At 44.1% G+C, this 15,284-nt stretch overlaps 1 non-coding gene and 1 pseudogene across 1 annotated transcript; one reads left to right on the top strand and one right to left on the bottom strand.

The window, feature by feature from the left end:
- Positions 1–436: 436 nt before the first annotated feature.
- Positions 437–15,284, bottom strand: part of LOC144160616 (uncharacterized) — an 81,034-nt pseudogene continuing 66,186 nt past the window's right edge.
- Trnak-uuu (transfer RNA lysine (anticodon UUU)) lies at positions 14,079–14,150 on the top strand. Its single transcript has one exon. It is a non-coding gene; the product is annotated as a tRNA-Lys (tRNA).

Below are 15,284 nucleotides of genomic sequence, written 5' to 3'. Positions count from 1 at the left end.
TTATTTGTAACGGTGTGGAGGGATTGATGAAGTAGGTCGCAGAAGTCGGGGTGGCTGTCTGGCGGCCTATAGCAGACGCCAAAAACAAATTTCGAAGCTCCGTTGGAGACGAGAACCCAGCTTAATTCTATTTTATCGCCATGGAAGATAAGTGAGGATGATAGGGTGTTTCTAATGGCTATGAGCACGCCACCTCCTTTCTTACTTTTGCGATCCCGGCGAAAAATTGTAAAATTGAAATTGGATGGAAACACTTCTGTATCTGTGATGTCATCATGCAACCATGTTTCAGTTAGTATCACTATGTCAGCACTGATATCATTTATAAAACTGTAAAGCTCGTCGCGTTTAGGAATTATGGTTCGTATGTTAGTAAATGCAATGTTTATGTTTAGAAATGCCATAGAATGAATACACGTGTTACACGAGGCGGAATGATTCCAAACCCGTCATGTGCTGCCAACAGAGGTGGCTTCCAATGATGCGATGTTATCGAATGTAATGACGGGTGAGTTCCGAAGTTCTGTGATTTTATCAGCTTTGGCGTCATAGAAGTAGGACTTCTTTCCAACAATAAGTTTGTCCACCCTCAGCTTAAATGCACATTTTTGTGGCCGAATGAATTTGAGTAATTTAGCGCGTGCAAGACGAGTGGCTGCTGCAAAGTCTTCTCTTACGGCGAAGGTCGTATCTTTTAGCTTAATTCCGCAGCTCAGAATCTTTTCTTTTGTTTTAAAGTGAGCGAGCTTTATCATGATTGGCCGAATCTTGTCGGGGGCAAATTTTCCGATCCGATGAGCATGGTCTATGGCACTTGGTTCGAGCATAATATCTAGTTCGGTGGAACAAACGTTTATGACGTTAAGCTCTGATTCTTCCCATGTTTCTTTAACAGAGTCCTCAATACCTAAAAAGAGAAGATTATTGCGGCGCAATCGATTACTAGCGTCAGTGTTAGCAGCTTTTAGCGTTTCAATTTCATGTTTGATTTTGGCGGCGTCTCCGGGTACGGCGCCCGATGAGGGTTCGATTTGGACTGTTTCTAGCGCTGATATTCGGTTTGTTAGTGCTGAGAGAACTGTTTCATGGTAAGTTTGTACTGCCTTGAGCTGATTAATATCTTCACGAATGGTTAGAACGGTTTGCTCGATCTTCTTGATAGCGTCAGATAGAGTTTCTATCTGTGCTTTAGTTGGACCGGGGTTTAGTTACACATCCCCTGATAGTAAGAGCATCAACTGTGACAGCAATTGTAGGGTGAACACATTGTAACAACAACATAGCCAGTTGCGTAATTTCAAGTCGTAGGGGCACGACACCGCGACAAGGAAGTAGTTATTGGTATAGTATTGTTTAGAATGGGTAAGGTAACCAACCTGGAAGGTGAGGAGCGGCGTGAACATTTTGCGCCAACCGGTGTCGTGCCCCGAGCTTTTGGTGATGTTGTGAGGATTATGTAGGCCGGATTGGCCCCACGTGGTAGGTGACGTCGACGATGAGAAGCGTTGCCAGGCGTAGATGCAAGCGCAGGCTGGTATCAGCGGGCTGGCGATAGGTGACAGAATCCGTGGTTGATCCAGATGGCGCGACGGCGCAATGGGCACGGGTAGGTCACCGGGTGGTGACCAAGCGCATTCGCCCAGGTCAGCGGTGTCTGCAACCCAACAGGCCAATATCTGGAAGGTGAGGAGCGGCGTGAACATTTTGCGCCAACCGGTTGCCTGCCCCCGGCGTCATTGTTAGGGCACGTGAGCCGAGGATTTCCGTTATGCGCCGCACGAGTTAGCTCGGTACGCAGTCGTCAAGCTCTTTGGTAAAAAGGCGCTGCTGCAGGCACGTGCGCTCAGATGGTGCTGTACGTTGGAGGAGCGCGGCTTTAAGCTGGTCGTACGCCGTTGCAGGTGGGTTGTGTATGAAGGAAGCAAGAATGTCCGCAAACCCTTCCTGCTGCAGTCAACATTGCATCTGTCGTGTTCGATCTGCGCTCCCGAGGGCGGTCGCATGTCTACGCCGCTCTCTATGTTCCGACATGGCCTTCACCACCAACACTAAATGTCGGGGAGCCCAAGCATTACCGTGTCCACCGCTTCCTTTCCGACAATGGTATCACTTCAAACTTGTCCCATAAGGTAGTCATTTCTTTATTTATTTATTTATTTATTTATTTATTTATTTATTTATTTATTTATTTATTTATTTATTTATTTATTTATTTATTTATTTATTTATTTATTTATTTCTGCATTTGTTTGCTTGATGGTTTATTTACTAATTTTTTATTCATTTATTCTTAGTAGCCGTAAAGGTCCTGATGAGAAGGCTTAACTTAGGAATTACAAATTCACAGCAAATACGCAGTGTATCAGCATTAGAAAAACTAACAATAACTAAAAAGCCCGAAAGTTAAAACTGAAAGCTTTAAAACAGGAACTAAAACGAAAGTTAAATTTTTTTTATTGCTAATGAGTATTTAAAATACACAAGTAACGGCAGGAATATTGAAACTTTTATACAACAATATTACAAAAAGTTGAAAGAATTTAAATCAAATACATTTTACTGTAACAGGAGCGCAACGTAGAACCTCGTAACACAAAAATACACAGAAAAATTTTGCTCCACTTTTCAAAACAAGCACAACAAAAAATGAAGAAAAGATAAACTAGAATAACCGTCGCTTTCTTCTGGCAATAAAACGGTTGGTTCTTTATTTGAGTGGGAGTAAAAATCTTATTACAAATCTATCAGGAAGCGTGCCTAGCATGATTCCTGCATTTTTAGCAGAAAACCAACTTATTACTTTGATTTCTACTCTAGTGAAAATGTCATTTTTATTAAAAGCCTGAAAAACGACATCGGGTTCCGTGTTGACATTGTGAGGAGTGTGTGCAGATATTGGTACAGGTGAAGAAATCGTCATGGACCAATCAGTTGGGTTAGGTGACCGCGCAGCAACCAGTAAGCGATTTTATAACTTACCATTCCTTTATCCTATTGAAATAGAACCCGAAATTACCAAAGCTTAGCAGCCACTGCTATTTGTTTGTAAAAAAAATCGCACAACTGGTCCTCAATAACAAGCATTGTCTTCCAATTTGTGAAAACCTTCCGAAACCTCAAAACAACTGGTCACTAACTTCTGTAAATACCATCCAGAGTTTTTAATATTCTACGTTATACAAAGCAATAATTTCGGGGTGTTGATTCATGTTTAACTTCAGAGCAGCGCAAAAGACACAGGCGACAGTAAGATGTCAAACAAAGCGCTATTCAGTTATTCCACTCAATGTCGTCAGTGTTGTCTTGCTTGCGCTGTCGTTTTACATGAATTTTCATATTATAACCGTAATATGTATAAACACCGGATGCATTGTTTACCTGCAAAGCCAAAGCACTCTTAAAAACCTGGAAGCCAATTTTTTTACAATTTATTTTGCGTCTAGTGTTTTGGAACATTGAAAATAAATACGGCGAATTTTCTGTATCCGTACGATAACTTTATTATGGACGAAGAAGTGTAAATAGAGCCGAATATCAAAACTTCATATACTCCCAGAATTACAAAAGAACTAACATAATCCACTCAACTAAAGAAATATGTCAGGATGCCTCTTGCAAGGACTAATGTATTTTTATAAACTTTTTCACCCAGAATCATCATGTAAAACGTCATTGGTACAGCTTTTTTTTGCATATAACATCTGACGACTTTAGAAAAACCTATTGCCAGTAATACATTGGTCTACTTTCTGCTCTTCATAATTGCTACCATTTTTATTTACAGTCCACTGTTGACACTGCATGCCCGTAGTTTGTTGTACATCGCATTGCCGTTTTTTCACTCGTTGCAAGGGCTTCTTCGATTGCGTCCTAGTCAGTGCACTGTGGTCCTTAGATGCTAATTTATAATTTAAAAGAGACTGCGTTCCATTCAGTGACATCGACACGTTTGTAGTGCAATAGACGATTTGCTAACACTCATAAATTAACAAAACATATAAGAGGAATAAACAAACATAGATAACACTACCTACTCCGCCTAGCAGCTGGGTTTGACCACAGACCGGTTTTATGACAAAACCAGTTGATATACACCACATCTTCAAACATGGGCTGTTTAGTAGAACATTCAAAAAAAGAACCTCCTTCTATTCAAAAACTAAGACGGCATAAGGATGAAGTATGTCCCCATAATTCTCGTAACCTACGCGGACAAATAAGGGAAGCATGTACACCCGGCTGCAAAATAAGCCGGGACACGCGAGCACGTGGCAAAATGGATCGTCGCCGCGGCATCTGACGCTGCACTTGTAGTGTCGAGACACCGATGTGCGAGTGCGCGCCCAACCCCTGTATAGTCTCCCCGTTTTTTCTTTCGCTTCAAGCAACAAAGCTGAAGCACTGAGCGATCGCCGCAAGGGGTAACTTTTTATGCTCAACACGTCTCGCTGGCACCTGCTCCGGCGGCGAACGGCGTGGGTGGAGCATATATGCCTGGCTGTGATAAAGCATGCACTGCAACTAAATTTCGGTATCTTTCTTTTGAGGGAGATGGCGCTTGCTTCGCTGTCTAAAAGCGAAACTTTTGGTCTCTGTCTGTTCAAACCAATTCAACGTGTATTGCAACCTAATGCTATTTTTGTTCTTTTTTGACGCTCACGCCGATCTCCGCTCGCGTTTGGTTTTTTTTCGCCAATACCTAATTTAGAACTTGTTCGAGGTCACTTCTCATCCCAGCTTAGTGAAATATTCGACTTCTCCCCTCAATTTTGTTCCGTGTTCGTGGGCTCATTTTTTATTACCAACCAACAGCATGTTTTAGGCAAAAAATACAAAGACGCAATGGAATATCTGCGGAACAACATCGTCACCGAGTCCGGCAAGACTTGTTATCTCTTGGATCGGGGCAGAGAGAGAAACGCACACTTCACCGTCGATGCTGGCCGAAGCAAGAGAGCCTACATACGCCGCGCCTACGACGATGTCGGGGTGCATGTAGGCTACCTAGCCGAAGCGTGTGCGAGCGAGGCACGTTGGCAATGAAAGTGACCCCTGTGGCAAAACGCAGAACGGGATAACCTTGGCTCCTTGAGATGTACCAATAGACCGGGCAGCGAGCGTGGTGGGACACGAACGCGCACATAGATGTCTCGACACCAAAAGTGCAACGTCATATGTCGTGGCGATGCATTTTGCCACGCGCTCGCGTGCCCGGCTTATTTTCCTCTCGGGTGTACCTGCTTTTATGTTTTGACATGCAGTGCCAACACTGTCGTTACGCTTAAAAACTACATTTCGCGTTCCCAAAACATTCCGCGAGGTTGTGGTACAATGAGGGGGGGGGGGTTGGGACGGAGAAATTATCAACCCGTACGCTGAAATACCCTTCACAAAAAACACACATAGAAAATCGTAATATTCAGCAACCAGGGTGTTCTGATTACAAAACGTATCACTCAGGAACACATGCCATAAATATGTCGTTGAAGTTTTCCGTAGCCAGATTGTGTTTGTGTATATACGCTGACTTTCGTCACGAACTGTTGCAAAAATATTATTCTTTGCCAATATCTGATCTGATACATTTATAGGAATACAATTGAAATTTTACGGGAACAACTGTACAAAAGACAGCCGGGAACAAGGCTTCATTAGATACTACGGCACTTTCAAGATGTTTTTAAAGACGATGCCCAAATACTTCTTCAGCCTAATTGACAAGATTTAGGGGAAATCCCCAAGGCGGAGTAGGTTTCTGTGAACGAAAGTTTGACATCCACCTAAATGCAGCCATACGGCTACAAAGGAAAGCTATACAGCTTTCTCAGAAACTTCGCAGTTGAAGAAAAATTTGTCCTGGTCCAGGATTCGAACCCGGGACCACCGCTTTACCAGAGCAGTCGCTCTACTATCTGAGCTAACCCGGAGGCTAGTCGTTACTAGCGCGAAAGCGAATTCATCAACAACTCGAAGTGAAGGACAGTTGTTAATTGACCTGATTTAAGGTAAATCCCCAAGGTGGAGTAGGTTTCTGCGAAGGAAAGTTTGACATCCACCTAAATGCAGCCATACGGCTACAAAGAAAGCTATACAGCTTTTTCAGAAATTTCGCAGTTGAAGAAAATTGAAGTTGAAGCTCCCGGGTTCGAAGCGTGGACAAGGACGAATTTTTCATCAACTGCGAAGTTTCTGAGGAAGCTCTAGAGCTTTCCTTTGTAGCCGTATGGCTGCATTTAGGTGGATGTCAAACTTTCCTTCACAGAAACTTACTGCACCTTGGGGATTTCTCCTAAATCTGGTCAATTAACACGTGTCCTTCACTTCGAGTTGTTGATCAATTCGCTTTCGCGCTACTAACGACTAGCCTCCTGGTTAGCTCAGTTGGTAGAGCGACTGCTCCGGTTAAGCAGTGGTCCCGGTTTCGTTTCCTGGACCAGGACGAATTTTTCTTCAACTGCGAAGTTTCTGAGAAATCTGTACAGCTTTCCTTTGTAGCCGTATGGCTGCATTTAGGTGGATGCCAAACTTTCCTTCACAGAAACTTACTGCACCTTGGGGATTTCTCCTAAATCTGGTCAATTAACACGTGTCCTTCACTTCGAGTTGTTGATCAATTCGCTTTCGCGGTACTAACGACTAGCCTCCTGGTTAGCTCAGTTGGTAGAGCGACTGCTCCGGTTAAGCAGTGGTCCCGGTTTCGAATCCTGGACCAGGACGAATTTTTCTTCAACTGCGAAGTTTCTGAGAAATCTGTACAGCTTTCCTTTGTAGCCGTATGGCTGCATTTAGGTGGATGCCAAACTTTCCTTCACACATTTCTTCAGCTTGCAAAAAAATTCTCCACATTTTTACAGAGAGCTCCCAAAATAAACACTTTTTTGAAGCTGGAAGCTAACAACTTCCGGTCAGGATAACAATTACATTTCAGGAGTACGACCGGAGTTACCGCCTTCACTGAATCGTCTTGACAACAGTGAGAACCTCTGGTGGCAGCATTTGCAGCTTAAACAAATTCAGGGCCGCTTTGGGCAATTTCATTAAGACGATGGTTTGATAATTGTATACACCTCATAACGACTACAGTGCGTTCTCCTATGATCGTCATTGTGATTCACACCTCACCTTTTTATGTTAGATAGAACCTATTTTTTCCTTAGCTTTATTTATGAGAATATTGCTGTTTTGAAAGAAAAGGTGAAGAAGGGTGAAGTGGACCGCGCTATGCCTAGCGACACATGGCTTTGAGATCGTGGACCACAAGCGGAGGTTCAGCTTCTTGATGCAGCCCTCATGTCCCAGACCTATATGTTGATTCAAAACAAACTAGTAAATGTGCTTGCCCCTCACGTTGCATTTGCGGGTTTGAGTGTGACGACCCTTGTGAAGTTGTGGCATACTTCGGGAATGGTGGGCGTTACCTAAGACAGCACCTTCCGGTGTTCCGTCAAACAAATTTCTATCAGTATTTATATAGAGGTAATGCGCCATGTTTGGCTTTTTGTGCGTGACCATTACCCGCGACGTATGGAAAGCCTCAAGTACAGACACCAACAATGCAAGATGTTTGGCGAAACTGCCGGTGAATACCCTTTGTTTTCGTGGTAAATAAGGCAGGTGGAGACCTCCAGGCAAGATAGCGCAGTGCCCATGGCTCTTTAAATCGTCGGTGATTCCGTCCACAGGCCCAGCAACATTTCCATAAACTATTACAGTCCATCATCTGTAGAAAAGCCAGTCTTACTGGGTTTCCTCAGATCCACATTGATTGGCACTACTTCTTTTTGAGGCTAAGGAAGAGAAGTACCTCTAGTTGCACAGCCAATCAACAGTATTGTTGATTCGTGTTAGTGCGTGTGCTACTGTGTTTGTTTCTTTTTGCAATAACGGGTCTGAACACAGAAATTAAATGTTGCTCTGTTTTGTTTACAATCACTACTGGGCCCGCCCATGTGCATTTACACGGTTGTATAATGTTTTCGTCCCGCATTTGTAACTTCAGTGCGGATAGCTTTATGCTCGGTGGTACAACACCGGTAACGTGAATGTCGCGCTTATCGACCGCCATCTTGGGTAAATATTCGGCGTTTTGTACGGGGCATATGATGATCTGCGGAGTCGATGGAAAACCGTCGCTGTGGACCTGTTTCAAAGCGCCATATTTATCCCATTGTTCGCTTGGTAGCGCCAAATCCACGGCAAAAAGGGTCAGTAAAGTTGAAGGCGGCCACAGAATCTGGTTGAAAGTTTGCGCCGATCGCGCTGCTTTCTTCCCGAGGTTTCGTGAGAATATTAATACCAGCGCTTCTTTATTCTGGTAATATTCTTCAATTTAATTCCGGAAGAAAACGTCGTTTTTTTGCATTTGCGTACAATACCTCTTGCTACCAAAGCACTATGATACCAAAGCGAGGCATGGTTCCTCTTCGCAATGCCATCAGCTCCAGGAGCGCCATCTTTAGTGTACATAATAAGTACTAAGCTTGTACGCGGAGGCAGGGTGATGTGGGCACCGGCGATCCTTAGAAAAATACAATATTTTGTACATGTTTGGTCGCCATGGCGCGATCAGCAGGCAGACATACTGACTTCGCCTCCAGACCTATAAAGAAACCATTACCAGGCAAACAATACATTACCGGCATTATGTTGCGGGAGCGGTTAGACGTAATGGTGAACGCAGATGAATACCTGGGGCAGTTAACGGTGATGCCGGCGTAAAATTTCCCAATGTGTACAACATTGGATTGTTGGTTCTCTGGTGGAAGGTAGGAAACAGCGCCATTTTCTTGGAGGATGGAGAAAGCCATGTTGAAAAGCGCTGAATAATAGCTGATTTCTTTACTGCACGTTCTGAAAAACAAATATTACAATTGACAAACAAAGACACCACCGCGTTCAAAACACAGAAACGATGAGTTGGTAACCACCAAAGCCTTTGGGATTTGCTGATGTCATCGCCACATTCACTGTTGTGGGCCTGAAAAATGACATTTTTCTGTGATCGTTATTTAGGGCTCGCTAACACAGCTACGGCCAGCTTTTTGCATTCTTGGAGCTTCGTGCAGTTCCCTTGTGACTTGGCGTCTGCTTTTAAAAATTACGACTGTTTCATTGAAGCTAGGAATACAACCATGCACAGCAGGTAATCACGTACGTACAGGCACATGTGGCATTCCAGAAGCTGGCAGACCTTCTTGACATGTATTTTTTAACCCTTTCTCTAAGCACCTGCCTGTCAACCCGATATATTCCATACCAGAAGCCATTGGAATTCGTCGCAAATACCGTATAACTTTATTTATTTTATTTATTATTTTTTCACAGCACTCATAAAGACCGCCGTTACGGGCTTCACATTGCGGATGGGGGGGGGGGGGAGGAGCGGGAAGGGTGGTCACATAGCGTTTGTATTGTGTTACCGCAATAAAAAGAAGGGTAAAGACGAAACGAATGAACGAAACAAATTTTCTGCGCGTAACCGCAAATATATACACACTGTAAGCATGAAAGGAGTTTTAATAGATAAATCATTATATAGTGACAATAAAATGACACGAATATAATAAAAATGCTTTAAATTCAAACACCAACACGACGTAGAACCTAGGGGAACAACAACAAAACAAAAAAAAATGTCCTACACGCTTTGAAAGATGGAAAAGAAAAAACTCATAATGAAAAAAGGTGTTAGGTTAGCTCTTGGATTACTTCCTGGAATTTCGTGTTGCCTTTTTTAAAGACAATATAGGGTGGTAAAATATTCTTTTCGAGTATGGTACGTAGAACGAACAACTATGCAAACTCGGAGGAGTGGCATCTTATGGGTTAAAACTTCGTAGTAATGGTCGCGGCGGCGAGAAATTACGGGAGGCGGCCCGAAGTTGGTTGATTGATTGTAGAGTTTAGCGCACCGTAGTGAAGGGGTCTGGGTTAAGTTGGCCCACCTGGGGATCTTTAACGTGCGGGAACTCTCGTAGACGCGGGCGTTCTAGCTTTTCGCCTCCATCAGAAAAGCGGTCCCAGCGGCCGCGAATCGAACCCGCGTCCTCATGCTCAGCAGAGCAAACGCCTTAGCCACTGAACAACCGGGGCGCGTCACACAACTCAATGTAATCAACATGAAGGTACAGGTGTTTATCAAGCTTGTGGTATATGCGACGGCTGCTCATAGGCAAGCTATAGAGCAGTGAAGAAATCCTCAAGGGGAAGTTAGTGTACATTACTGGCATCACCGCTGCCCACTTGGGTAAGAGCAGTCATCGTGCGACAAACCTATCGATTCTGCTACTATCCAAAATTTCGTTAGACTTATTCGTGAACTTAGCAATTTTGAGTTGAACGGGGTTCATAACATGCAAATCCGCGGAACGTCAATGAGAACTTTAATCAGAGCCAACTAGGCCAATATCTTGATGGCGCACCTCGAATAAAACTTTCTCCACACTCAAAATATAAAGATATTGTACAATAAAAGGTATATTGATGACATATTCATGATACGGCACAACGGTGACGCGGAGCTCCGAACCTTCATTGAGGCATTTAACCTGGCCCATCCTAGTATTTCATGTGCTCATTCTTATTCGGAACACAGTGTAACCTTTCTGGACGTTACAGTTACTACTTCACAAGGTCGGATTAAAACTAAACTACACAGACATGCAACAGTATTTGCACTTCCACAGTAGCCATGTCAGACACTGCAAGACAGAAATACCTTACAGTATAGCCTACCGATTCAGGAGAATGTGCTCAGACGAAGCCGACTTTGACTCAAACTGTCGAGAACTTGAGACCAGTCTTCTGAATAAAAAAATACCCGGAACAAGTTATCGCCCACGCTATTATGCGAGGTAAAGAATTAGTTGGTAAGGAAATCTTAAGAAAAAGCCCCGAACGTTAATCGGCCACAAACTGAGTTTTAACCTACTCAGCCTCTGCTCCAAGAGTGTGAACGGTACTAAGAAAACATCACAATATGCTCATTCGAAGTAAAAATTTAAAAATCAAATTCCCCGACCACCACTAATTGCCTACCAGCGTAACAAGAATTGGGACGACTTTCTTACTAACTGCCATATCAACTAACCGGAAACTACCGGAAACCTCTATGTAAAGTATTCCCCCGCATGACCACTACACAGCGTGCCGCCAACACGGCTTCAGGCTATTGCGTAAATATAAAAGGTAACTTTAACTGCGACTCCGGTAATTCAGTATACCTCTAGAATGCACTGTTTGTAGGCAACAATATATCGGCAACCTGAAACGCCCACTTGAATACGGTTCAAAAATCACCGCTCTCATGCAGAGTTTCTTTATTTGCTCCTAATTAGACATGTGAACGGTCCAGGGGATGCATTTGAACATCTTTAAGCAACATTTTTAGAATCCCACCACGTCCGCGAGGTTCTGAAATCTTATCTCATTTATAAGATTGTATCGGGATGCTTCGTAATATTGAAAGTTACAAAAATTAGCGTCGCAAATAAAATTTGCGACCGCAAATTCTTTTCACATTGTTCATTAATCCTACCTTTACGTTTCTCTTCAGAATTTGCAGAAACCCTCCAAATACAGCAGCTTCACTACAAGAATGCGGCTTTGGCATTTCGATTTGTCCTGTAAGGAGGCGGCGTTCCCCCCACCGCTTAGCAAGTCTTAACACTTTGTGATCTATGACCCCTACGTAGTTCCTGTTCGGTTCCTAGCTCACTCTGGAGTGCCCTTTTGTGCACCGTATCTATTATTTCCATCCGCGGGGGGCACACCCCAAATACAGTTTTCGCTATTGCCTGTATGGATCCGTCAGAACTATTCTCTCCACAGACTGAATACTTTGTTGTATACTTTTCCCTTGTTTTTGAAACCGCGATTGTCCAGTCTTCCCCACCGTCTCAACTCCCAGCTCACGCCAGGTGCGCTTTCCCGTACTCGTGCAAACCCGAGAGCTCCCTTGTTAATACAAACGATTTCTCTCTCTCCCCATCTCTCTCTCTTTTTTGTTGTTGTTGTACCACGGCCAAAGCCCGACTGTAGGCATAGTCCCCACTTCCGAAACATCTTCCGCTCCTTGTCACAATTTTCCACAAAGCTATATCAGAAATGTGCTGGAAATGTTTGTGACAGAAAAATCATGTAACTGTAGGCAATTCCCATTGCGCTACGTGAGTAAACCTTTGTTATTGTTCTTGCTGGGTATCCGACTGTTTACTTTTTATAGTGTTCCCGCGCGCTTTGTGACTGTACATTTTCTAAATATATATATATATATATATATATATATATATATATATATATATATATATATATATATATATATATATATATATATATATATATATATATATATATATACAGGAAGAAATGCCGGCAGTCTACAACGCCAAAGAAGGCATAGGGGAATGGTTCGAATATTTTTTACCGTTCGTGACGTTACATTATTATTTATTATTATTAATTATGTGAGAAAGAAAGAAAGAAAAACACGCACCCAGAGTGGGGACCGAACCCACGCCTTTCGATTAGATCTCGAATGCCTTACCAATTCGGCTATCTGGGCGACTGTGTTCCGCTTCACTTTCTGGGGTATTTATATATACTACAACTGTATCTGACGCTTGAGGGTGGTAGCCAGCGCCACTCAGACTACACGGGGAGAAGGGGACCTTCTTTTCAACCCCCGGGGCGTGACGCGAACGTCTACAGCCTGTCATAAGCGGGTAACTGGCGGGAAACCCTCTTATGCTACCTTGGCATCAAGGCTGCCAGAACCGAGGCCCTCGCTAAGCTTTCGCGTGATAATAGGGTTTGTAAATGAGGGGCTCGTTAGAAAATACAGGAAGAAATGCCGGCAGTCTACAACGCCAAAGAAGGCATAGGGGAATGGTTCGAATATTTTTTACCGCTCGTGACGTTACATTATTATTTATTATTATTCATTACGTGAGAAAGAAAGAAAGAAATACACGCACCCAGAGTGGGGACCGAACCCACGCCTTTCGATTAGATCTCGAATGCCTTACCAATTCGGCTATCTGGGCGACTGTGTTCCCTTCACTTTCTGGGGTATTTATATTTACTACAACTGTATCTGACGCTTGAGGGTGGTAGCCAGCGCCACTCAGACTACACGGGGAGAAGGGGACCTTCTTTTCAACCCCCGGGGCGTGACGCGAACGTCTACAGCCTGTCATAAGCGGGTAACTGGCGGGAAACCCTCTTATGCTACCTTGGCATCAAGGCTGCCAGAACCGAGGCCCTCGCTAAGCTTTCGCATGATAATAGGGTTTGTAAATGAGGGGCTCGTTAGAAAATACAGGAAGAAATGCCGGCAGTCTACAACGCCAAAGAAGGCATAGGGGAATGGTTCGAATATTTTTTACCGTTCGTGACGTTACATTATTATTTATTATTATTAATTACGTGAGAAAGAAAGAAAGAAAAACACGCACCCAGAGTGGGGACCGAACCCACGCCTTTCGATTAGATCTCGAATGCCTTACCAATTCGGCTATCTGGGCGACTGTGTTCCGCTTCACTTTCTGGGGTATTTATATATACTACAACTGTATCTGACGCTTGAGGGTGGTAGCTAGCGCCACTCAGACTACACGGGGAGAAGGGGACCTTCTTTTCAACCCCCGGGGCGTGACGCGAACGTCTACAGCCTGTCATAAGCGGGTAACTGGCGGGAAACCCTCTTATGCTACCTTGGCATCAAGGCTGCCAGAACCGAGGCCCTCGCTAAGCTTTCGCATGATAATAGGGTTTGTAAATGAGGGGCTCGTTAGAAAATACCGGAAGAAATGCCGGCAGTCTACAACGCCAAAGAAGGCATAGGGTTGATAGGATAGGGTTGAGAAGGCAATTTGATTTTAAAACCCTCTTATGCTACCCGCCAGTTTCCCGCCAGTTACCCGCTTATGACAGGCTGTAGACGTTCGCGTCACGCCCCGGGGGTTGAAAAGAAGGCCCCTTCTCCCCGTGTAGTCTGAGTGGCGCTGGCTACCACCCTCAAGCGTCAGATACAATTGTAGTATATATAAATACCCCAGAAAGTGAAGCGGAACACAGTCGCCCAGATAGCCGAATTGGTAAGGCATTCGAGATTTAATCGAAAGGCGTGGGTTCGGTCCCCACTCTGGGTGCGTGTTTTTCTTTCTTTCTTTCTCACGTAATTAATAATAATAAATAATAATGTAACGTCACGAACGGTAAAAAATATTCGAACCATTCCCCTATGCCTTCTTTGGCGTTGTAGACTGCCGGCATTTCTTCCTGTATTTTCTAACGAGCCCCTCATTTACAAACCCTATTATCATGCGAAAGCTTAGCGAGGGCCTCGGTTCTGGCAGCCTTGATGCCAAGGTAGCATAAGAGGGTTTCCCGCCAGTTACCCTCTTATGACAGGCTGTAGACGTTCGCGTCACGCCCCGGGGGTTGAAAAGAAGGTCCCCTTCTCCCGTGTAGTCTGAGTGGCGCTGGCTACCACCCTCAAGCGTCAGATACAGTTGTAGTATATATAAATACCCCAGAAAGTGAAGCGGAACCCAGTCGCCCAGATAGCCGAATTGGTAAGGCATTCGAGATCTAATCGAAAGGCGTGGGTTCGGTCCCCACTCTGGGTGCGTGTTTTCTTTCTTTCTTTCTCACGTAATTAATAATAATAAATAATAATGTAACGTCATGAACGGTAAAAATATTCGAACCATTCCCCTATGCCTTCTTTGGCGTTGTAGACTGCCGGCATTTCTTCCTGTATTTTCTAACGAGCCCCTCATTTACAAACCCTATTACCATGCGAAAGCTTAGCGAGGGCCTCGGTTCTGGCAGCCTTGATGCCAAGGTAGCATAAGAGGGTTTCCCGCCAGTTACCCGCTTATGACAGGCTGTAGACGTTCGCGTCACGCCCCGGGGGTTGAAAAGAAGGTCCCCTTCTCCCCGTGTAGTCTGAGTGGCGCTGGCTACCACCCTCAAGCGTCAGATACAGTTGTAGTATATATAAATACCCCAGAAAGTGAAGCGGAACACAGTCGCCCAGATAGCCGAATTGGTAAGGCATTCGAGATCTAATCGAAAGGCGTGGGTTCGGTCCCCAGTTTGGGTGCGTGTTTTTCTTTCTTTCTTTCTCACGTAATTAATAATAATAAATAATATTGTAACGTCACGAACGGTAAAAAATATTCGAACCATTCCCCTATGCCTTCTCTGGCGTTGTAGACTGCCGGCATTTCTTCCTGTATTTTCTAACGAGCCCCTCATTTACAAACCCTATTATCATG

This window comes from Haemaphysalis longicornis, unplaced genomic scaffold, assembly GCF_048455015.1.
Source record: "Haemaphysalis longicornis isolate Haplotype H1 unplaced genomic scaffold, Haemaphysalis longicornis Haplotype H1 scaffold_11, whole genome shotgun sequence".
In the NCBI taxonomy this organism is placed as follows: Eukaryota; Metazoa; Arthropoda; class Arachnida; order Ixodida; family Ixodidae; genus Haemaphysalis; species Haemaphysalis longicornis.
Note: the sequence above shows the minus strand (reverse complement) of the source record. Positions and strands in the feature narration are given on the sequence as shown.